The sequence below is a fragment of the Fundulus heteroclitus genome, chromosome 24 (genome assembly GCF_011125445.2).
Source record: "Fundulus heteroclitus isolate FHET01 chromosome 24, MU-UCD_Fhet_4.1, whole genome shotgun sequence".
NCBI lineage: Eukaryota > Metazoa > Chordata > Actinopteri > Cyprinodontiformes > Fundulidae > Fundulus > Fundulus heteroclitus.
In genome coordinates this window covers 5,692,878-5,718,830 of record NC_046384.1, presented here as the reverse complement: position 1 = coordinate 5,718,830, position 25,953 = coordinate 5,692,878, and the positions used below count along the sequence as shown (strand labels likewise).

Genomic DNA, 25,953 nt, shown 5'->3' with positions numbered 1-25,953 from the left:
AGCATGGCGTCAGTTCCTTGTGACCAAAGAGCATCTAGAGGAACCTACTAATGTTTTAAAAATATAGATACAATAACAGAATTTAGGAGTTATTAAAAGTTTTTAACAGAATCAGTGCATTGAATTTCCACAACAGAATGACACTAAAGACACCAGTGATTGTTTTAAGGTTGAAACCATCAGTTCCTGAGGTTCAGTTTTCTCTACACTGCTGATCAAATCTTTCTCTCTAAATTGAATCTTAACTATCGTTGTAACATTGTCAAGATCTAGTTGTTCATAATGCATGTAATGTGTTTCAGTGTTGGCTGCAGATGTTAAAGAAGAGGCTCCTGAAGAACAGAGTCCTGAGGAGGAGCAGCAGGAGTCAGAGCTCCTCCACATAAAGGAGGAACAGGAGGAACCCGGGGTCCATCAGGAAGGAGAGCAGCTCCTTGTGAAGGAGGAGACTGATAGCAGGTTTCCATTAACTGCCGCTCCTATCAACAGTAAGGATTTGTTTAGTTTGTTTTTGTGTTGCAGCTAAAGGCCAAAACTCACTGGAGTCATTAGCTTCTGATCAGACAAAATGTTGGTTCCATCTGACTCTTCACGCTCCTATTTCTTCTAAACCAGGGGTCGGCAACCTTTACCACTGAAAGAGCCATTTGGACCCATTTCAGACAGTAAAGAAAACACTGGGAGCCACAAAATCCTTTAGAAATTTTAAATGAAATAACGCTGCACATAAGGGCTTTTTTGCAACAGAATGGACCCGCACCAGAACCAATACACCTCTGCGCTTGTACTTCTACTGTTGTTTTATGGAAATCATCAACTCTGCTAATGTCAGAGTTTTTATTTTGAATAAAGCTTGGTGCGAGCAAACGCACATCATGGTCGGATTATTTGATTTTCGGCCCATATAAATGGTTCATCCGGAATACTGTCTTTCCTTTTAATCCGAACACATTTTAATCACATCTGCGAAAGTGAACGAGCTCCTGTCATTAACCAGCTAACAGCTGCTTTAGACGAGCTATCAGACGTTCAGGCGGCACTTGAGACTCGACTTCAGCCGCGCAGGACTCCGCTCAGCCTCGAGCCAAGTGCTGTTCGTTTCCTCACTTTGAAAATGAACAAATGTCAGAGATAGTAACGACTCTTACCCTGCTGTTTAGCTCTCTTCACCCTCATCAATGACTCCATGTTATTTTAGGTCACCGTGTTTGTCATTTGAAGAATTTACTAAAAAAAAAAAAAGCAGCATTTAAAAATGCCGCCTCAACTCCGCCTCGCTGTGTTTATGTCTCTGCAGCCAGTGAACTACCAGTTCTTCTTCTTCTTCTTGAGTTTGAGGGTGAGCAAGATCTTTTCAGTGTGGATTACCACCACCAACTGGTGAGGAGGAGTGTTGGTCAGCCAGCATTGACGACTGCCTGTGGCTTCGCGACATAATTATTTTCAACACCTGAGCCGCATCAGAGCGATCAAAGAGCCGCAGGTTGCCGACCCCTGTTCTAAACGGCTCCGTTTCGACTAGAGCGTCCATCAACTGATCTCCTGATCCACTATGTCAAGTGTTCATGTTGGCGTCCATTGTTTACCATAGGTTCAGAATTTACTTGTTTTGGTGGACATCACTCAGGCACTTTGTGATTTAGAGACTGGCACCATGCTTTGCCATACAGTACAGTTGTCCTCATACTGGAAATCTCACATATTAGGTGATAATTGTTTACGCTGAATAATGTGTAATCACAATTTTACCCTGGTCTGGTCTGCAAGCCTTTACTTAGGCTTTGTTTTTTTTTGTTTTTTTTATCTCAAATTGGCCAACTTTCTATTATTCCTATCTAATTTGTCAATCATACACTTCAGTAAAACGAACAAGAAAAGCAAATGCTCACCAATTACTGAGAGTTAGGGGCAGGTGGGTCGCTACATTTGTAGCCTACTTGGCGACGATTGTGGTCAGTGTTGCTAGTGTGGTATGGAAATTCAGACTTATTTCCAAATACAGGAAGTGACAACAGAGCAGTGTTAATTTCACTGGCAAATTATTTTCGTTATTTCGTTAATATACCTTTATTTCATAACAAAACCAACACGATAATGAAATAAAAATGAGATAAAAATGTTGACAGAGACGACATTCAATCCGAACTGATTTTGTTTGGTGGAGATAGGGAGAAGGTCCAATCATAGAAGCTTTGGCTCACAGAGAAAGGCGGGACAGCTGGGTTAGGGTTAGGGCCGTTCAATCAGTTTTAAGCTCTTCATAATGCACCTGGTATGGTGGGCAGACATTTGAGCCCAACCTGGGGAGAGGAGACAAACCCAGCAGTCAGTTGAGTATTTTTCTCACTTAAATGGATTGGAAACTTTGACAATGTTGAGAAGAACGAGAAGAGCAGATGTATGGACACATTTTGCATCGTTAAAAAGAAGACGATGTTCACGCCATGCAGGGCGATGACCTTGCGGAAAAAAATAGGACAAAACTCTAAAAACATCTGCAGACAAGTCACCCAGATCTCCTCACTAAGGTAAGCATTTTAATTCAGGCTGTTTTCCCTTAATTAATATTGTGCTTTTATTGTGCTGTGTTACTATGGTAAAACAATCTAACTTTACTTGTAGAGCACAACAGAGGATCAAACCGCTGTACAGAGTTGAAATGAAACACAGACCAGACATGGCTAAAATACTATTTAAAAAAAAAAAAAAAAAAAAAAATACGAGAACGAGAGAGATAGAGAGTAGAGAGAGAGATAGAGAGAGAGAGAGATAGATAGAGAGTAGATGAGAGAGAGAGAGATAGAGAGATATAGATAGATAGAGATAGAGTAGAGAGAGAGAGAGAGATAGAGGTATATAGAGAGAGAGAGAGATAGGAGATAGAGATGAGAGAGAGGGAGAGATTATTAGAGATATATAGAGTGTATAGAAATATATATATAGATCGAATAAGAAAATGAGATTAGAGAGATTCTATATATATTATTATCTAATGTAGATATAGATATATATATTAGATATACTATATCTGGATGATATATATATTATATAGAGATATATATATATATATGTATATATATATATATATATATATATATATATATATATATATATATATATATATATATATAGTGTTTGTTTTTTTTTTTTAAATTTAGTCTTCTGTTCACTTTGCAGCTGCAGAAGACTTCACATGACAAAAGTGGGCCACATAATACCAAGAAAGTGACTTCCCAGCTAAATATATTAGCTGATCTTCTCAGTACTGTAAAGTACAAAAGTGACAGAAAAGACCAACGGATGAAAGAGAAGGCTATCGGCAAATGGACTGGGTGTAAAGGATTACCAGTGACTACCGTAGAAGATGAGGACTTCATTCCTTTGACGGAAACACTTGATGGGCAGCTGACGGTTCCAAAAAATAAAAAATAAATAAGCAACCTAATGGACAAGTATTATTAAGGTGGAGTACAAAATAAAGAAAAAAGATTGTCTGCTGCCTGGTGAGTCTCTGTTGGCATTGAACTGTGGACAAAATAAAAGGGCTGATGCATCATTTCTGGCTATAAGTACATATATTGAACAAATAGCCCACCCACACACTGCCCAGTCAATCAAGATATGTGTGGATAAACATATGAAAGAATGGGGAATACCAAACGAGAGGATCCTCACAGTGATGACAGACAATGAAAGTAACATGGTGGCAGCATTTAAACACACCACACCTGAGGGAGAGGAAACCACCTCTGATAATTCAGAAGATGCTCCATTGGTGGAAAGTGACTCTGACCCTGAAACTGATAACTTATGGTGAGCAATTTCCTTTTAAAACATCCACATGTAAAAAAAAAAAAAAAAAAAAAAACAGCTATATTTTGTATACTTATGCTGATTCATCTGCATTTGTTTGTTAGATACCATCATGCTGACATGGATATAGTGAAACGGACCATGTGTTGTGCACACATTACAGCTTGCCATCCTCATGATACAGAAGGAACCAGGTGTCAACAGACTCCTTGATAAAGCAAAGTCAGTAAAGCTGTTCCACAAGTTCTCCGTTGCAACACAAAGGCTATTGGATGAATGTAGCTGCATTGTTGTAAATGTCTGCCCTACATGAAGGTCAAGCACATTCAACATGATATCACGACAAGTGTTGTATAAAGTACCGAAATCTCAGAGTCACGTAAAAGTATAGGTACTACTCCAAGGACGAGATAAAACCCTGACGGACTAACACTACAAGGTTTAGGCATAGTTACCCCACTACTATACTCGGAATAAACCCCAGTTGTTGCCTCAAAATAAGGATTAATGTTCAACCTGAAATTATCAGGATAATGGGGTTAACTCCTTGTTCTACCTGATGTTGACTACTAGTAAGGGTTAATGCTTCTTGTAGTAATCTATCAAAACCTCCATGGCGAACCGGAATAGCCTCATTCCCTGTGTGCCATCTCATATAAACCCAGTAGTGACACCCAGTGTTGTATAAAGTACTAAAAACTCGGAGCCAAGTAAAAGTATAAGTAACTCTAACAAAATATGACTTCGGTAAAAGTCCAAGTCACTGACTGAAATGTTACTTGAGTAAAAAAATATCTGAAATGTCTTGTACTTAAGTATGAAAATTACTGTAAAAATAGATGTACTCAAGTAATGTAATGAAAAGTATAAGTAAAAAGTAAAACAAAGCAAATGCAGTTTGAATGACATTTTTTTTAGATTTTGGTAAACTTTGAAAGTCAAATTCACTTAAAATAATATAAACAACCAAGTGCAAGAGAAATTTAGGCCAAGTTTAGACAGAAAATGCATAATTTTGTAAGCTTTCAGTTTTCCTTCTTTAAGTAAGGTCAATGTTATACACTTTAAAATTGTACTCAACCAAGTGCAGCCAAAATTTAGACCAGAGAGTGTATACCAAGAACATGGTTAAGTGATAAACCAGGCTTAGTTAAACTACAGGAAGTGGTAAACCTGCTAATACACCTGCAGGTATAATTTAGTTAAGAAAATTAGGACTCCTGGCTCTGCTATTAGACGCTTTACCTATATTACAAGGTTAACTTAACCTGCTTTACTACTGAACCAGCTTCCTATACTGTTGGTGATGATACACAAACCCAGGCAAGTCCTGACTTTGTTGCAGTCAGTGGGTGGGGTCAAAACTCTCTCTCTTGCTCTTGCTCGCTTGTTTTTTGTTTTTTTTTATATAACAAGTAACTAAACGAGTAACTAAACCAAAGATTGAAAATGTATCAGGGTGAAAGTATGCATTTAAGTTCGAAAATATAATAAAGTAAAAGTAAAATTTACCAAAAATTTTTATACTCGAAAGTATAAAGTACTCCAAAATATATTTAAGTACAGTAGTGAAGTATTTTTACTTAGTTACTATACAACACTGATCGTGACTCCTGGAAGTGCAAGACTTGCTCCCAATTGAGTGGCAAAAGTTAAAGCCATTGCATGAGCTACTGCTGCCTTTTGCAGCACATGCTAAAACCCTTCAGAGTGACGCCAAGTCCCTGTCACTGGTAGTCCCTGCACTCTTTGACCTGCCCAGCCCCCTTTCTGACTTTGCAGAGAACACTAGCCGTTGAGACCTCGTCACTCTTGCAATAAAAAATGAAGGCAAATATGATCCACTGTATTTAGCCGGATTTTGGAAGTTCTTACCACTTGTAGCAGCCATCTGCTTATTCAATCCTACTGTTTATGAAACCCTGTCAATGTGGCTGATGAAAATGTACAACTACTGAAAAAGCTGAGGATGACTTCACAATTGACACTGTGGACTCTTTTCGCTTCCTGGGAACTATCATCTCCTAGGAACTAAAGTGAGAGCTGAACATCAACTTCCTCACCAAGAAAGCCCAGCAGAGGATGTACTTCCTGTGGCAGCTAAAGAAATTCAACCTGCCAAGGACAATGATGGTGCAGTTCTACTACTCTATGATTGAGTCCATCTTTACCTCCTCCATCACCATCTGGTACGCTGGTGCCACCGCTAATGACGAGGGCAGACTGCAGCGTGTCATCTGGTCTGCAGAGAAGGTGATTGGCTGCAATCTTCCGTCTCTCCAGGACCTGTACGCTTCCAGGACTCTGAGGCGTGCAGGGAAGATTGTGGCTGGTCCCTTCACCCCAGTCACAGACTATTTCAGACACTTCCCTCTGGCAGGAGGCTGCGGTCCATCAGGACCAAAACCTCACACAACAAGAACATTTTCTACTACCAGCCTTATCAACAAGGCCAACAGCAGCCCGTGGCACTTGACACTGCCTCTCTTCCTCCCCTGTTCAGGACCTACAAGCTACTCTAACGTAGCATTTCCAGACCTTCTGCAGTACATTAATGCACACGTGTGTGTGTGTATATATATATATGTATGCATGTGTGTGTGTGTGTGTATATATATATGTATGTATGCATGTGTGTGTGTATATATGTGTGTGTATATATGTGTATATATGTGTGTGTGTGTGTGTATATGTATATATATATATATATATATATATATATATATATATATATATATATATATATATATATATATATATATATATATATATATATATATCTCTACCTACCTACCTACCGGGAAGAGACGCCCGGTAGGTTAAAAAAAAATGTTCACTACGGATTATTTTGGTGTTTTTGTCTTCTTAAAATGGGTGGGGGTGTCGGCGACATTGCAGCGTAAACACAGAAGTACTAGCGCCCGTGAACGGGGGCGTAATAGAGCGGCTGCTGCTGCTCCAGACAGCCGCTTCTGCTGCTGCTGAAGCGGCTTCTCCGGCCCGTGTAGTAATCGCCACCTCCCCTCCGCCGCTATTTAAGTAAAACAATGACTAGAGCAGAATTAAGTTGTATTTACCGGATATGAAGTGTAGACTGCAATTTCTGTCGTAGTATGATGGCTCCCCCAGTCCATTGGGAGTGTCTGCCTGCGCTCTTTTCATTGAAAATATCCATTTCTTTCTTCGGTAAACAACAGAAACGTACATCCAACGATTTGGAATGCCTCTCTGTGCAACCGGGAGCACAACAAGTCGTAGGCATTGTTTAGATTCCAAAAATAAACAAACTAAAAGTACGCTCTAAATCACCCGTTTTGTCATGTAGTAGATGAGAGCAGCTATGCTTTTTGCCTACCCGCGGACCCGGATGTAGCGCTGACGTCACGCGTGAACTGGTCTATTTGACAAAAATGGGGACAGGCCACAAAAAGAGCAACATTTTCTTGCGGAACTAATTGCTCTTCCCATTTTTATTATAATATAATTAATGTGGTGAAACCAAGACAGAGAACAGTCTACTATCACATCCAGGAGTTTGGCTCTTTCAACTTGTTGAACTGTCAAGTCACAAAAATTTAACCTTCCTCTGGTGTTAGCTTTCTGTTGCCATCTGTAGTGTTAGCGGGTCATTTTGGACCCGTGTATTAAATCAGCCATAAAATACCCTAAAAACAATCTTTTATCATCCAATGTTTTCTTAACTCTTGTTTAGCTGGTTGGGCTCCCTTATCCATGAAAAGATTGGTATTAATATTTTTTTGTGGCCCCCTGGGCCTTTGTTTTAACAGCATATCTTCTCCTCATTGTTGCATCCTGTGAATTGGAGATGTGTACTCTGCAAGTCACCACCTCTACACTCAAATGGCTTGACAAGCCTGGACAGGTCTCCCTTTGTTTGTTCTTGCAAAAAGGCAAAGAGAAAAGCCCCTAAATGAAGCTCAAGTGGTTGGAGGAAGAGGCTGTTGGTTGACTGTGTGTTCATGATTTAATTTTGGGCATTTTTTATTGTTTTATAATACAAAATTTTAACCGGGTCACAAATGACCCGAACACCACAAAAGTCATTTTTTTTCACCAGAGCACTTTATAATTTAGTAAAAAAAAAAAAAAAAAAAAAAGATTTTACTTTGTTTAAATGGAAGTCCCTGACAAAGTCAAAAAGTTTCAACTCAAAAAACAAATGTATGAAGTGCTTTTATGCATGTTAAAACTCAAAACGGGTTCGTCGGGACCCTAACACCATAGGAAGGTTAAGTCAGGCTTTGGGCTTGTGGATAGCTTGTGCCTTGAACCAACCACCATGCACTTAGTCTTAGAGATATTAAGGGCCAGTTTGTTACTCACCACCCAATCATAAACAGCATTCAGTTCTCTGCTCAAAGCCTGATTTAATTCACTGCATGAAGGTGCAGCATAATACAAAGTGGTATCACCTGCGTACATAACAGTTCTGGCACTTTTTGTAGCCCAAGCTAGACCATTAGTAAAGATTGAGAAAAGTAAAGGACCTAAGCCACTCTAGCTATAAGCTTTGTCAAAAAGGAAAGTTTTAAGATTAGTCTTAAAAGTAGACAGGGTGTCTGCCTCACAGACCAAAACTTGGAGTTGATTCCACAGGAGAGGAGCCTGATAGCTAAAGGATCTGCCTCCCATTCTACTTTTAGAGACTCTACGAACCACCAGCAGCTTTATATGTTAGAAAAATAATTTTAAATTCTATTTTTGATTTAACAGGAAGCCAATGAAGGGAAGCTAATTTTGGAGGAATATGGTCCCTCTTGTTGATTTTAATCAGAACTCTTGCTGCAGCATTTTGGATCAGCTGAAGACTTTAAACTGCATTTTGTGGACTTCCTGATAGTAAAGAATTACAATAGTCCAGCCTTGAAGTAACAAATGCACGGACTAGTTTTCAGCATCACCCCTGGACAGAATGTTTCTAATTTTGGCAATATTCCTGAGGTGATAAAAGGAAACTCTGGAAACCTGTTTAATATGGGATTTAAATGACATGTCTTGGTCGAAAATAACACCAAGATTTTTTTACCTTATTACCAGAGGCCAAGTTAATGCCATTCAGATTAAGTGATTGATTAGAAAGTTTATTATTCCACTTTGTTTGTGAGGCAATAGAACATGAAAATTGTTAAAGGGGGTGAAATCATTTCTAAAGAACTGTAAACAAGCAAATCATACGAAACAACAATGCAAAATAATAGGAAAAGTAGTAGTTAAACCATATCATTAATTCTAACTAATTTACACAAGTATAATTTGATTCAAATTTTCAGGTTGAGCTCAAATCACTTTCTAATATCCATAATGTGTTTCACTGTTTCCTGCAGATGTTAAGAAGAAGCTGACTGTTAAAGGAGAAGCTTCTTTAGACCACAGACCTGTGGAGGACCTGCATGACCCAAAGATCCCCCCCATAAAGAAGGAACTGAATGGAGTCTACATCGGTCTGCGAGGAGAGCAGCTCAAAAAGAAGGGGATTAATACCATCAGGTTTCCAGTCGCTGATCCTTCCATAAAAATTCTGGATGATGAACAGTCTCTGCTGCTCTCACAGCTTTTTCCAGACCAAATTAAAGGCAGAGAGCCAGATGAAAATGATGGAGAAGAATCCAACAGGATACAAGATAAAGAGGGCAGTAATGTAGAAAAACCTCACTCTGGACTGAAACACTTGCCAGACACTGGATATAAGAAATGCTCTACAAAAAACTCACGAAAGAAAATCCAGACAGGAGTGAAGTTTAGCTGTGAACAGTGTGGCAAAACATTTATTGCAAAATACTCTTTTAACAGACACATGAGAAGCCACACAGGAGAGAAACCTTTCTGTTGTGATCTATGTGAACAAAGGTTTAGTGAAAAAGGATCTTTAAAGAGGCACATGACAATTCATACAGGTCAGAAGCCTTTTTGTTGTGATCTATGTGAACGAAGGTTTAGCCGAAAATCTCATTTAAACTCACACTGGAGAATCCATACAGGACAGAAGCCTTTCTGTTGTGATCTATGTGGACACAAATTTAACCTCAAATCAAATTTAAACAAACACATGAGAATTCATACAAGGCAGAAGCCTTTCTGTTGTGATCTATGTGGACACAAATTTAGCCTCAAATCACATTTAAACACACACATGAGAATCCATACAGGAGAGAAACCTTTCTGTTGTGATCTATGTGGACAAAGATTTAGAGACAAATCTAATTTAAACACACACATGAGAATCCATACAGGGCAGAAGCCTTTCTGTTGTGATATATGTGAACAAAGATTTAGCGATAGAGGAACTTTAAACAGACACACGATAATCCATACAGGACAGAAGCCTTTCTTTTGTGTTCTATGTGGACAGAGATTTGGCCACAAACAGCATTTAAACGCACACATGAGAATTCATACAGGGCAGAAGCCTTTCTGTTGTAATATATGTGGACACAGATTTAACGAAAGAGGAAACTTAAACAAACACATGAGAATCCACACAGGACAGAAGCCTTTCTGTTGTGATCTATGTAGACAAAACTTTAGTCGAAAAGACACTTTAAATGACCACATGAGAATTCATACAGGGCAGAAGCCTTTCTGTTGTGATGTATGTGGACAAAGATTTACCCAAAGAGGAAATTTAAACAAACACATGAGAATCCATACAAGTTAGAGGTCTTTGTTGTAATCTATGTGGACAAAGATTCAGCCAAAAAGCAACTTTCAACACACACACCAGAATTTATACCTATAGGTTGGGTTGGAAATTGATAAGATTTTCACGATTCCGATTCCCTTTTCGAAAAGTGAAACGATTCGATTCCTTATCGATTCTCATCAATTCTAATTCGGGGATATTTTTTTAACCACTTAAATAAAAATAGACATGGTTTTAAGCATTTAAATTTAAAGTAATACTAATTTAACATTTTAGAGACATAAAAAGACAACAAATAAACATTAAAGTATGGTTTATAGGTGGGTTCTGCATTGTTATAAGATGAGTATAAAACTCATCTTTAGAACCAATCTCTGCACAAAATGGTGATCTGCCAAAATCTACTTTCATCAGTTATCAGTTATTGTAACCGTAAATTGCAGAAAATACAGGCAGAGCGGTTCCTTCTGAGTTTACTCTGCTCCTGTCAGAATGAGCTGTAGTAGGTATAAGGCGGAGGGATGTTTCAGCGTCAATTAGTTTAGAGTTCAAACAAGCGACTTCACTTTCAGAAACAAGCCCAGAAAACTGCAACCCACAACTCATGAAATTTACAAGCAACTTAAAAAAAATTAGATCAAAGTTGCATAAAATAAGTGGGCTTTGCAACAGTGAGCAATATTTCTAAGTGTGTCATATCACTCCGCCCCTCTGATCGGTGAACAAATGTTCCGGCAGATTCTACATTATAAAAAAGAAAAACCTACCGAAAAGTCTCGCTCTCATGTCATGTTGAAGACATTCTTCTTCGAAATGTTGGCTACGGACGACGTGTTTTCTCTCTGGCCAGAAGTTCGGTGGCAAGTTGGCAATCCAACAAAAGAGCCCATGGTGGATCATGAATCGGAAAGGTGAAAAAACTGTTGTTGTTTTTCACTTTTACCAGATGTATTGGAACATCCAACGGCCATGCACGTGGGCATTGTTGCGTCAACAATAGCTCTCGTGAATTTCAATGGTGAAGTCCTCTCGAAATCAGAAACAAATGTTATTCTGGAGCGCAGTGCCTTACCGCGACATTACGTCACAGGATGTGACGTCAGGCAATAATGGCCGTCCCTATACACAGTGATCAAGACAACAATTTGTGCTTTTATTTTCTTATTAATTAATGCTAAATTTATTAAATAACCACAAACGTATTAGTTTTAGGTATAGCTATTGATCCACTGATTTTTTTTTTTCCTTGTTGACCGGACTTTTGATCGCTTTCCCCGATGGGGCGCCATTTTTTTTGTTTTGCTTTTCTAGACTTACGCCTGGTCACGTCGTATTTGCTTGCTGAATGCCGTGTGCGTAACTTGCGTAAAAAACGTGACGTAAATCGTGCTGCCTGGCTCTGATGCTCCCTGGAATTGATAAGTGAATTGTTAAGCGAGCTGCCAAACGGTGCCATGGAATTAGAACACACGGAACCGGTTCTGAACAGGAATCGGTTTTCGGTTCCCATCCCTATCTACAGGACAGAAATCTTTCTATTGAGATCAATGTGGACAAAGATTTAGGCAAAAACCACATTTGAACAGACGTGAGATTCTATTCAGGAGGGAAAATGCCTCTGCTATGAATACTAATTCAAACTGCATAGCTGTATTTTGCTGTGAGATGTTTGTCATTAAAGGCGACAGTCTTTACTTGCTGGTTTCAGCCTTTCTCTAGTAGCCCATTTTTAGGTTGGTCTTAAAACATAAAAATGTTTTCACTGTATTTCAATAGTTCAAATGATCTGTATAACAGATGTTCTCAGTTTACGAGCTCGTTTTTTTTTATTGTAATTGCTTTTAGTTGTCCTATGAGCCCTCTGAGCTCAAGGATGACTTCTTCCATGAACACGACTGTGATGTGTTGAGAATTCTTCATATTCATGGATTTTTTTTCTTCTATTCAGTTCTTTCTGACTCAGCGTAACATTTGTGACAATGAGGGTAGGGTTAGAGCTGTGGTAGAAGCTTACTTGTATGATTTAGCTTTAGTGAAATAATTCAATGTCTATGTTCAAGAAGTGTTGGAAAGGTTGGTAGGAAAGTACATATTGAAATTACAGTGACTTAATACCATGGAATACTATTGACTGGGCGGATAATGTGTGCCAAAGTAATATTTAAACTTCTGTCATTTGATCTGAGGGTTTAGTACACATAGGTCTAGCTTGTATCTCCTACACGAGTATCAAGTCTAAAAATGTACCCAGGTTTATAATTGTATTTTTAATATTGTGTTAAGAAATATATTGACTTGATTTATAAATGTAAAAGTGATTTCAAAAAAAGTGTTTTGGGCAAAAGCCATAATCGGCTGATTTAGAGTGTAACTAACTGTTTACTGCAATTAAATGTAATAAAAACATGAAAATAAAATGTACTACAAATTTACAAATACAAGATTATCTCTATTCCTGCATCCACCGATAATGATTTTAGTTTTTAGGGTTGAATTCAATGTATGAAAACCGTAAAGATAAAACTGACTAAACAGTTTGAAGTGTGTTTACGGGCTGAAAAATTGGCATTTAAGATACGTCTTCTAAGAAAACTCATGCTTCATGATGATGTGCTGGTTTGTGTGAGTCTGTCACATAAAATCCCAATACAACATTTTGTGGTTTCAACATGATTCAGTGACAAAAAGCTCAATGGTAATACTTGTGCTAGGGCCTGTATCAGAAATAAGTTTCCACACATGCCTCAATTAAACACACCACCGTTCTTATGAGTGTTTGAACAAAAACCTGCAACAAAATATGAAGGCATGGCCGTAACTTCTGACAAAACTCTGTAAACTTAAGCTACTGTCTGCTATAAAGCTGTTGTTCTTGGTGCTAACACTTCTGGATGCCATTATCACACTTGCACAACTTCCTTCTTCTGGCTACGTGGTGCTAAAACCTCTCATATTTGGACTTATGGCCGTGTTATTTGATTAAAACAATGTTATGCAGGTGTGCTTGTTAGTATTAAATAGATCATTGAGGATAATCTTTTGTCTTAAAAAACATGGCAGTAAAAGTCAATATCGTGTCATCAACACTTTAAATTGTAAGAGTTGTTGTACTATTACACACCGTTTAAAGTTATTCAATGGTTAATAAATAACTCTGTCTTTTAGTTGTTGTCCATTAAATATCAGCCCAACAGCTGATATTTGGAAAATAGTTGAAAGGAATGATTTAAGCACTGACGATCTTTTAACAGCAAATTTTGCACACACATAGAATAAATGAGAGACAACTTCTTCTCTTCAAGTTAAAAAATTTATTAAGAGAAATAAAATGAACATCCAGAGAACATCACTATAGAATGTTGTTTATCTGAATTAAGACTGTTTCAATCAACAAATCCTCTCTACTAGGCTAGTGAAACTTAACTAAACCACTAAGCAAGTATTGAGGGGTTGCAATAAACCCCACCCCTCAATCGAAGACAAAAAAAAAATACAAATTCTCCAACCTAACCTGGATGAAATCTATATTCAAAGGGCCAAAGGGGCCTTCATTAGATCAAGAGCAAAATGGATGGAAGAAGGAGAAAACACACGGACTACTTCTGTAATCTAGAAAATAGAAGACAACAGAATTCTATGCAAGCCTTAATAATACACAATGCTGAAACCAACAATGAAAAATTAATATCAACAAAGATCTTTAAATTTTATAGCAATTTATATACCTCCAAATTCTCAGAATCCAAATCCCACACCTTTCTTAATCAAACTGAAACATTTATCCCTAAAATAGATGATAAATACAAAAAAACCTGCGACAACAATATTACAATAGAAGAACTTGATAAGGCTGTTAATCGCTTACCATTAAACAAAGCACCGGGTCCGGGTGGACTGACTGGGAAGTGGGAACTTTTATAAACACTTTTGGGAAGACATCAAAATATTACTGCATCAAGTTTTTATGGATATTTTTAAAAGTCATCCCATACCTACCACAATGAAACAAGGAATTATTATATGTATCCCCAAACCAAACAAGGACCCTAGATTTATTGAGAATAGACGACCCATTACACTCAGAAATTCAGATTATAAATTACTAACATACATATTTACCATGCGTCTGCAATCCGGAATCTCAAACATTATTGCAGAATCTCAATCTGGCTTCCTAAAAGGTCAATTCACAACAATATTAGACTGGTAAAAGACCTAATTGAATATAGCAACATGATCCAAGTAATTGGCTTTATTCTTTCCCTTGACTTTTTTAAGGCTTTTGACTCTGTGGAACACCATTTCTTATTCTCAGTTCTTGAACATTTAGGTTTTGGAGCAAACTTTGTTAACTTAATCAGAGGTCTATATCAAGGCATTAATAGTTGTGTAATACTTCCTAAAGCCACCACAGCTAGATTTAACATTAATGTAGGAATTCCTCAAGGGTGTCCCATTTCACCATATCTGTTTAACTTAGAACGGTGGAGCTAGGCACCAGCAACCCCCGCGACCCCATGAGAGATTTAGCGGGTCAGAATATGAATGGATGGATGGATGTTTAATTTAGTTGCAGAAATGTTAGCAATCCATTTTAAAAACTGTGCAGACATTGAGAAATCGGATGTTTTCGGTACAGAATTAATCATTAGCCAGTTAGCAGACGACACCACCGTTTTCTTAAAAAAAATCACAAGCAAGTTCCAATGGTAATTGATAAAATTAAACTTTTTTCAGAAGCTTCAGGAGGACTAACGTTAAATATTATAAAAATGTGAACTCATAGCTATTCAAGACACCCCTCTAAAAGAAATATCCAGCATTCCAATGGAATCTGAAATTAAAAACTTGGGAACTATTGTAACCAAAAATCAAAACTTAACCTTAACAATTGAAAACAAAATTAAAGAAGGTAATTCCAAACTTAACTCATGGCTCCAACGAGACATCTCTATTTTAGGACAAATTTACTTATCCAAAATTAAATGTTTGTCAAGGTTGATTTATTCGACTTATAGCTCTGGTATTCCAAATAGGATAAGTAAAACTATTAACCAAATGAACATGAACTTTATTTGCAGAAACAGGCCACACTACTTACGAAAAAGTCATATGGTTATGACTTAATAGAAAGTCATAACCATATGACTTTGGTTATGGTATGGTAATTAAAGATGTCGGTCTAAAAGTAATTGACTTTGAATGTCTTAACAGAACCCTTAAGATTAATTGGTTTAAATCTTGGATTAATAATTCTCAAATATTCTTGTATTGTGTTCCTAACTATATATCTAACAAAACAGGTGGTCTAAAACTTGTACTTCTAGCTGATTTCAATATACACAAATTGCCCATTAAACTATCAGAGTTCAATCAACAAGTGTTACTATACTGGAAAATGATATATGCTCAAAACTACTTGCTACATTCCTCTAACATATGGAATAATAGATTTATTCTACATCGCAATAAATAATTTTTACAAAGATTGGATGGAGAAGAATATTTGATCTATTATACACTTAATGGATACTAATGGTTGTTTGTTAAATTATGAACAATTTTGTGCAAAATGTCAGTTCTTCCCTCCAAAAGCTGAATTTACCAGATTATTTAACGCTTTACCAAAACAATTTATTAATCATATTAAAAATATAAAAACATATTACCCGATAACCCCACAACTATCCAACTTGTCTATCAATGGAACATCAATCACTGACCAAAAATTCAACAACCACACAATTAGAAACTGTCTAAACGAAACTTTATTCCCTGGGAAAATAAATAAAAATAAGATTCTTTGCAAATTTGAATAAAAATCAATTGAAATACTGAGAACTCTTTATTTAAAACTTCCCATACAACCAAAAGCTAAAGAAACTCACTTTAAAATTTTAAATGCAATTTACCCCTTAAAGGCATACTATGCAACATTTTTCAGTTAATTAATGTGTTCCATACCGTTTTGGATGATTAAATGAGTCATTTCAGGTCGAACAAAGGTTTTCTCAAGAGCAACGCCCCTTGCCGCTTTGGTAGGGCAAACAGGTAGAGAGCGCCCGTAGCCACCAGCCCATTACACGCGCAACAGAAACAGCGATATGACCGACTTTACGCACGGTTTACTGGTCGAACTATCGAAGAACACACCAACCTTCAGCTCAAACAATGGATTGAGTGTCGAGGGCTTAAAAAGACCGGAAAACGGGCCGAGTTGATCGAACGGTAAGTCGTTGTTTTTTTCCCCTGCTCAGCGTTCATGGCGTCGTCGGTCGTTTTTTTTCTGTTTGTAATCACCGTCCAGGAATCGGTATATGTTGCCAATAAGTAGCTACAAAACAACTGTTTACATCTCAGCTGCCATGATAGCCTATATGCTATCATGGTAGCAGGCGCTTCATTCGATTGCTCGGTTGACAAAGGTAAATGGTATTCAAAAAACTCTTACCTGTTCACTACTTGATGTCGCTGGAATTGGGTCAGGATGTTCTTCGGTTTGGCCCTTTCCTCCAACAACATGCTTGCTACATATGTACGTGAATTTGGTAACTTTTTCCGGGTTGAACTGTTGTGTAGGCCGACCGCACCAGTGTACCCAGCGCACACATTTCTCCTTGGCAGTCTTGAAGAAAACATCCTTCGTATGCGGCCGATCAGCGTACCTCGAGTCGCTGTTGCACGTTCCATAGCAACAATGTTTAAAAACCATGGTCTTAGACTTGGAAAAAGCAGTCGTTTTACGAGTAAAACCAAGGGTAACGCACAGTCTTTTACAGCGAAACAGCGGAGGACACGTGATATGACGTCTCGTGACATCACGTTCTAAAAATAGCTCGCTCGCGGTACGCCATTGCAGGAGCCCTTGGCCCGCACCCACAGGCTCGGACGTCTCGTGCATCGCGAGAGTCAGTCTTGCTTTACGGTGAGAACTGCTACACGCCCCCAGTAAAAGGCATGCTCGTTGCTAGCGCAGTGGCGATATTTGTGCAGTTATCATGGCGGAACCAGCAAGAAAACAGCAAAATCCCATGTCGGAGCAGGCAAGAAAGAGGAAAAGGGCTCTGGACAGAGAGAGGAGTCGTACACGGGTGAACATCGGGCAAGCTTTTTCCGAATGGCGAGAGCTAAAAGAAAAAGAAGGCTGCAAGGCTGACGCAGACCTTGCGTTTCTGCTGATGCGATTGTAAGTAACATTGGAATGGTTTCTCTCTCTCTGTGTGCATGTTCATACTTTCACTGTGTTAGTCATTGTTTGTACTGCCGTTTTTTCGACTTTTCGTTGCGTTCGCCTGTCTGCTAAACTCAAAACAACCGCGCCTGGCTTGACAGAGAAACCAGGAGAACAGCTGAGCATCTTTATGACAGTGCACTTTTACTTTCGCCCTCTGGGGGGAGCCTCGCTGGAAAATCAACCCTGTTTGCATAGTATACCTTTAAAAGAACTACTAAGAATTTGTTTTAATATTGATGACAGTAAATGCTCATTCTGTGAAAGTGATGTAGAAACGATAGACCATGTCTTCTATGAATATAATCAAACTAAAACATTTTGGAATTGCTTAGAAGGATGGATAAAATCTAAAATTGCACTCCCTAACCTTATGTCTAGAGATATGGTCTTTTTTGGAATACTATTGAAAGACAAAACAATAGAACACTGTTGTAACCTAATTTTATGTTTAGCCAAATTCTTTATGCCTAAACAGTGTTGAGATCATCCCCAATTTGTTTTTTCCTGGTCCCAACAAACCAAAATGTTGCCTTGCAGTCTGGACTGAAGCCCTTTGATGTTGTCAGCAGCCATGTCTCCATTCAATTGTCACGTGAATTTTAAGCAAACTTGTCACAAATAAGAAGAAAAAAAGCCAATTAGCCGTGTTTCCATCTGCTGCTTTGAAGAGATTCATCAGTACTGACTGAAAGATAGATGCCAATGACTTTTATTGATTTCTCTTTTTTAAATCACAGTATGCGTTACTTTTTAAGATCTTTTAACCTCTTTGTGGTCAGAGAGGTTTGGCTTAAGTAACTTGTTGGTTCTGCAGGTCTTGAATTAATCAGACCTGGAATGTAGAAATGAAGCAATTAATGTGATTATTCACAGTTAATTCGAGATTAGGTAGTTATATATTCACAAAAACCCAGGTTTGTCTCTTTATAAATAAAATCATCATGTAGAAAAAGCTTTTATTGTGGCAGTTTTTGAGTTAATGGCCAAGACGACCTTTCCTTTGAAGCTTCCTGTACCAGCTAGCTGTACTGCAATTCTAACCCTATGTTATAAACAGGAACAAGAAATTTAGGTTTGATTTGCTGTGCTTTGCATGATGCTGAGCTTTATTAAAATCAACAACAATAATAAATAATTACCAACTAATCTACCCAGGAAATTTTGAGATTTACCAAAAGAAGTTAAAAATAATGAGGTGTACTTTACAAAAAACACAATGTCAGAAAACATGAGTAAGGTAAACTTAAAATCCCAGAAATAGAAAAATTAAAATGGTTAAACAGATTTATTAGCTTTATATTTTACACATAATCCTTTATATTTGAAGTTTTTAAGCTTTTTTTATACATATTTTATTTATTTCAGTCTAAATATGGCCTTCAATATTCTCTTTTTATAAACTGTACATATGTGGATACAAATCTGCTTTATTTCCCTTGTACATTTATTTTTTTTATACACTGTACAAATGTGGACACAATGTATATACTGTATACCTTATGCACCTTTCCTCCTTTTGGCACCTTCTTTTTGTTTATTAAGCTGATGTGTGAGATCAATAAAGCCCTATCTTATCTTAAGTTTTTGTCTTGTTGTCAGGATGCAGCTTGTAGGCTGCATGCTGAGCCTCCCTTTCTCTCTCTCTTCCCTGCGCTGCCTGATTGGTTCCACCTGTCAGGCTGCAATTATCACTGATTTGTTTCCACCTGTTGTCACCTCTATATAAACCCACCTCAGTCTGTTCTTGTTGCCGGTCCGTAGTGTTCAACTCCTGCTTAGTCTCAGCCAGAAATCCTGAGTCAGCTCTGTTTTTATTTAGTCAGCAAGAAGACTTTTCTTTAGCTTTATTTTGTTCAGTCACTGCCAGAGACTCTGCTTCAGCTCTGTTACAGCTCACCCTTGGCCAGAGACTCCGTTCCAGCCCAGCTTCAGCCTTAGACTCTGTTCCAGCGAAGTCACAGCCAGAGACTCGGTTCCAGCCCAGCCTCAGCCAGAAACACTGTTCCAGCTAAGTCACAGCCAGAGACTCCGTTCCAACTCAGCTCGCAGTCTTGGGTTCGCCGGTTCCGGTGTCCCGCTGTGGTCTCTGTCTTCGGCTCCTGTGCTCCGTCCTGGCTTCAAGTTCTTGGCTGCTGGGTTCCGTCCTGGTTTCAAGTTCTCGGCTGCTGGGTTCCGTCCTGGTCTCAAGTTCTCGGCTGCTGGGTTCCGTCCTGTTTTCAAGTTATCGACTCCTGGGTTCCGTCCTGGTCTCAAGTTCTCGGCTCTGGTGTTCCGTCCTGGTTTCAAGTTCTCGGCTGCTGGGTTCCGTCCTGGTTTTAAGTTCTCGGCTCCTGGTGAGCCGTCCTGGTCTCAAGTTCTCGGCTCATGGTGAGCCGGCCTGGTCTCAAGTTCTTGACTCCTGGGTTCCGTCCTGGTCTCAAGTTCTCGGCTCTGGTGTTTCGTCCTTGTCTCAAGTGTTCCGTATATTTTTGTGTTAGTAAAGAAGGGAGCGTTCCCCACTGAGCGTACTTAGCGACCCAAAAGTCAAGCTCTGAGTCCAGTCTCAGTTTGGGTTTCTGCCATGCTGAAGATTCCAGACCAGCAACAATAAACATAGTAATTTAATTCAAAATTAAAGTTATTTTTGGCCTTATGATAGAAACAGTTAGAAACGTGGTCGAAAAAGTCTATAGATTCTAAAGTTTCTATTAAGTCAAACTTTCAACAGAATAGATCATTTTACTTATGTAACTTTATTGGTCTTGAAAAAGAACCGGTTCTGTGACCTGACAGCAGTCCTGATTTCCAAGCCAGTGAAATCTATCAATGGGCTCGGCCCCTGTACAATGGCTTTCTATAGGTGCCTTTTTTCTGCTCTAGTTTAAAAATTAGAACTATATCATGCTGCACTTGTTGCACACAGAGTAACTAATTTAAAGAAATCTTGAAATTATTGGGGATTAACCCTCTGCCGTTTCCCCCTCTCTACAAAGGTAACTGGAACCCTCCACGGTGAGGGATAGAACCCTTCACCCTCCATACAAATCGTAATTTCTATTTATTGAAGCTGTGTATTATTTTGAATTAACCAAGCCTGCCCCTGTTCTGAAGTTGAATAAAATATACTATGACAATCTTTGCATGTTCTTAATGTCTAATACACACACACATACACTTTTATTCTTGAACGTCAATATTCTAGCTACTTGTTTACAACTTATGTTCTTTCCTTATATCATAACTAAGTTACCTTTGACTTTAATGCAAGTAACTCTAGTTACTTTAAGTGACTAACTCAAGTGACTTTGGCTTCTTAAACATACTTGTTTTACAACTTTAATGTTGTTTCAAGTAATGAAACAACATTACAACAGCTGTCTTAATTAAGTTATGCAAGTACCTAGTGAAAGTATTGTTTTGAAGTAAAATTTTTAACTAGTCTTTGTTAATGTCTACCGACCCTTCTGGCGGTGAAAAGCCCTGAGTGGACCCAGCTCTTTTTACCCAGTCAGGCGACCCCCACTTAAATATTACCTTGAATGTAGGATGCATGAAACCGACAAATATGCTTTTAGTTAAATTTTATCTACCTAAGACAGAGAAAGAGTTACATTCACATCAGCGCTGATGGGCTCTTGATCGGCAAGAAGCCCCCATTGCTCATCACACATACATTATATAGGGATCTAGGTACACACCCATGCAAGGGCTGTACACATCCAAACTGTGACATCAGTAGAGAAACTGTCACCTCCGGGGTGGTATCTGATAAATATGTGCCAATCTTTTGGGTCAGTGCTATCTAAGTGTGGCATGCAGTTTTGGGATAAACAGCTCGTTCCACTTGACCTCGTTGATATCCTAACATCTTCATTTCCTGTTGCATAACACCTTCCATTTACTTCTCTGGAGGCCGGGGAGGGGACACGGTCCCCTCCCTTACCCACCGCAGTGGGAGATATGATCCAGGCTCAGGCGGGATTCGAACCAGACACGAGTCCACTGGCGCATGACGATCGCGAACGTACCCCACTACCCGCCATAGGGCGCAGGTTCGCACGTTAATGTCACCGCCATATTGTATGTGGCAGAAAAAAGTTGAGTTCTGTTATTGTGAACGTGAATCAGAGAAGATGCCTCATTCCTGTGCTGCATGGAAATGTATTCTGGCTGATTTCACTACTTGTATATGCCTTATATAAACTTAAGGCTGCACCATGTCGCAAAACTGGACACACTAAAGCTGCAGAGTGGCAACAAAGGCTTTTATATATATATATATATATATATATATATTTGTGTGTGTGTATGTGTTATGAATATAAGGATCAATTTGTTAAATCTAAACATTTTGGTCTTCATTATTTCATAAAATCGTGTTACATGTGAACCTTTAGGAACAGACTTTTTGGGGGAGTATTAAAGAGGTAAAATTAATAATATGAGAAAAAAAAGTCCTAGGTCAATAAAGTAAAAAAAACAAACAAACACAAAAGTGATAATGTTATGAGAAAAACGTCATATTATGAGAATTAAGGGGGAACCATCCATGTGTTTTTGCCTGTTTTTCCCCTGCCATTCACTATATGCACGCGAGAAAGCAACAACAAAAAAACGCGTGTTAACGTCAAATAAACGCAAGCAACGCTATGGGGTAAGATAGCTTTCTAAATAGATTTGTACATAAAAGGATAGTTGTGTCCATATCAGTCAGAAGTTGTGCATAACAAACATTTGTAAACTCATAATAATTTAAATCACAGTCAAAAGATACAACATACGGTTTAAATAGTTACAATAACTAATAAATACAAATTTCAAGTTTAAATTTGTGCTTTACTCTTTATGAACACAAACAGCAGCGGCTGCTTGAGAATACGGATTTTTTCTTTGAGAATACGAATTCACAACAGTGGTCTGACGTCACGGTTTCCAAGGCTGGTTAATGGAGCACAGAGTGCGAAGATAGGAGCCGCGCATGCGTTCTTCAGACTGACCGTCTCAGAATGCACCGCGGCTGCAGCTTCATTCCAGACAGCGCAGAGCTCACAGTGGTAAGTTAAACACTCCCTTTTCTGCTGCTGCTGTTCTTCAAAAGTACGTTTTCAGGTAGTTTGAAGCGAGAACATTATACTTTTAAGCTTCCCTATGTGGCCTGTTTACAGAGTTAGTGTGTAATTTTAATAAAAAGTCCGACGTTGAGCGTCTGTGCCAACTGGTAGGTTTTTTATGATTGACAGCCTATTTCCTACTTTTATCTTTAAAAAAACAACATTGAGGATGGTATTAAACATGTGATCACGTTGAAATTGTGACTATTTATCTGTAAATAATTAAAATGAAAACATAATTTTTATATATTAGTAACAGTAAAGGGAGTAGAGTTAAGCTACTTTGTCTAACCTTCACAGCATTGTTCATTAAGGAAAAGTTATTTCTGTATGTCCACCTTTACAGCGATTAATCTATAAATTATGTGCAGTTAGTTCAGTTAATTCTTTCAGTCAAATGGTAGAAATACCAGAGAAGGGAAGCCATTTGTTACATTTACTACTATACATTTGACCCTTTCTTTCTTGAGAACTATAATAATCTGCATGTTAACCACATATAGTTTTATGGTGTGAAAAGGTGAGAATTGAAAAAAAACAATTATGGTAACATTTGGCATTTCTTATTTACAGGAAGAAACAGAAACAAAATATGTGAGGATAAACACTTCTGTGCCAATCCTCCAAATATTTTTTAATGAAGGGGACCTGAAACCAGCCTTCAGGCTAAGAAGGGCCACCATCGTCCTCCTCCTTCAGCTGCTGTCCATCCATCCAGGTCCATGGATGGCCACAGGAGATAGAGGTGACCCTCTGCTGGCTGGCCTGCTGTGCATCCTATAGGGAAACAGCTTGCCAGTAAGATCTCTTACCTTCTTGTCCTTAAATAGAGCCAGCAATGACACACAATTGATACATAGATTATATTAATTGGATAGAAGATTAAGACATATCAGCATATTACCTAAATTACAAGTTAATTTTTTATTTGGTACAGGTCAAGTGGAGGCACGCTACAACAGACACCACGCCAAGGCTGATAAACATCGTTGAGCGCGCCTTTGGTGGTCTGAAGACACGGTGGCGTTTCATCTTCTTAAGGGTGCTGGAGTTCCGCCCGACGTTTGCCCAAAAAGTAATCGGCGCCTGCTGCATCCTCCACAATATTTGTATAGAGGCAGGTAACCAGCTACATGAGGAGGTTGACCCAGAGGAGGACGACCATCCGGCGGCTAAAGACAGGGAGCTGCTCCAGCTGGCTGCATGTTTAAGTGAACATGACTACACCTGACCTAATGTAGATCGGTTCTAGTCATGTCCACATGCTGCTTCATTTCATTTTTTTCACCACCTGTAACAATACATAAAATAATCAGTGAATTAATTTCCATTCCAACTATTTTTAATTGTATGTTTGTAGGTGTTGTCTATTTGTACAAGATGTTAATAGAAGTTATTTGTTTTAAACCACGTTAGTAACTGTTAATTTGTTGAATATGTTACACCTTCATTCTGTTCCAAAGTTAAAACATTTGTATAAAATAAATATCTGTTTTTTTTTCATATATTGTTACTATTGTTTTCTTTCCCACTTTCTCTTCTCAATTTTTCGTGTCCTCACTCAGAGGAAACTCACTTAGGAAAAACATTTAAAGAATTTATTTATGTATAGATTTTATATTAGGGCTGGACAATATAGAAAAAAGCATATTGATAAAAAATGCATATTGATGGATAGATAATTATCAAAAAGATTTAAAACCTGGCTCTTATAATATTGCTAAATGACTTAATTTTAATATATCACACACAAACACTCAATCCCAAATAAATTCTTATTTACCCAACATTTTTAACCATAACTGATTTTTTAAAAAGAAAAATAACTCAACTTAAGAGACCTGGATGATGTTATTAAATACTGACAAAGAATAAACTAAAGTGACCAGCGCTGTTAGAGAAAAACTTGCGTACCAGAACTTTATATCGCGGATCAAGAGTGGCGAGTTTGAAGCCAGGTTTTTCATGTCCATCACTATGAAGCATGTTACTGCATGCGTGATGTCCTTATGCCGCCAGGACGCTTTGTCATTTTATCACAAAGAAGGAAGCCCAGTTTAGTTGCTGTACCTGCTTTGTTTTGGAAGAACTTCCAGAAGATTCCTAAGAAGATGACGCGGAGCCGCGCGGGGGTAAAACGGCTCGCGCTGCTGCGGGTGTGAGCGACTGAGTGGCTTACGTGATGAAACAAGTTGGTTGCGTTACCAGACTTTGTTTTTACCGGTTCCTTGCAAGTTTTACAAATCACTGGTTTATTTCTTTCAGACTGGCGAACTAGTAAAACCCCGTTTTGGGACCGTTTCCCCCGCTGCTCCTTGCTGCGACATATTCCCGTGCTCTGTGTTGTGGTTTGAGAGGGCGGCGCTTTGTGACGGCGTGCCTGGGTCCGCGATTACGATTGGTTGAGAGGAAGCAGTGACTGTAGCATCAACTAGGTTAAAAGGAAGAAAGGAAAACTGTCTGTATAACCAACTTTTATCGATCCTTTTTTCCTTATTGTGCCACACGTCTTTCGACTGATATATATTGTTATTAAATTATCGCCCAGCCCTATTTTATATGATGCTGTCATCCTTGGGAGCAGGGTCCGAAATTAACACTCGCCAGTCGCCAAATGCGAGTAGATTTTCCGTTTGGCGAGTGCATTTCAGAGGTTTACCTGCCACATGGCGAGTAAATATTTGTTCCACATAAGTAATGTTTTTCAGTCATCATTTTGGAAGATGCTTCTTCATGATCCGCTGCTGTCAGCTCGTATGACACCGCGCCGCGGCCGCGCACGTACACACTCACGCATGTGATTCGAGAACGCAACTACGTCATATCCGTTTGACAACAACTAGCTTTTAGCTGAGTCAGTTACGTAGCGGCATTATGTGGCGGTATTTTAAAGGAGTGAATCAGCCTTCCAAAAGAAAACACTGCGATCTGGAGGATAAAGAAGCCGGAACTACACCCCCAACCAGAAAGTTTAGTGAAAAGTGGCGGTTTGGAGATGGCGGCGTTGTGAGAAACTGGCTGCACTATGACTACGAGGCTATGCTAATGAGTTGTTCATTGTGTCGCCAGTATGCCAAAGATAAGAACAGAAACAACTCGTTTGTGTTGGGCAATAAAACAATGAAGCTGGAGACCATCCGTGAACACGAAGTAAA

At 38.6% G+C, this 25,953-nt stretch overlaps 2 long non-coding RNA genes across 2 annotated transcripts; one reads left to right on the top strand and one right to left on the bottom strand.

The window, feature by feature from the left end:
- Positions 1–1,002: 1,002 nt before the first annotated feature.
- Positions 1,003–4,582, top strand: LOC118557756. The gene is made up of 3 exons (XR_004927980.1): positions 1,003–2,528; positions 3,178–3,813; positions 3,918–4,582. It is a non-coding gene; the product is annotated as an uncharacterized LOC118557756 (long non-coding RNA).
- Positions 4,583–11,716: 7,134 nt separating this feature from the next.
- LOC118557754 lies at positions 11,717–11,920 on the bottom strand. The gene is made up of 2 exons (XR_004927978.1): positions 11,836–11,920; positions 11,717–11,781 (listed from the first exon to the last, which is right to left on the bottom strand). It is a non-coding gene; the product is annotated as an uncharacterized LOC118557754 (long non-coding RNA).
- Between the last annotated feature and the right edge of the window lie 14,033 nt (positions 11,921–25,953).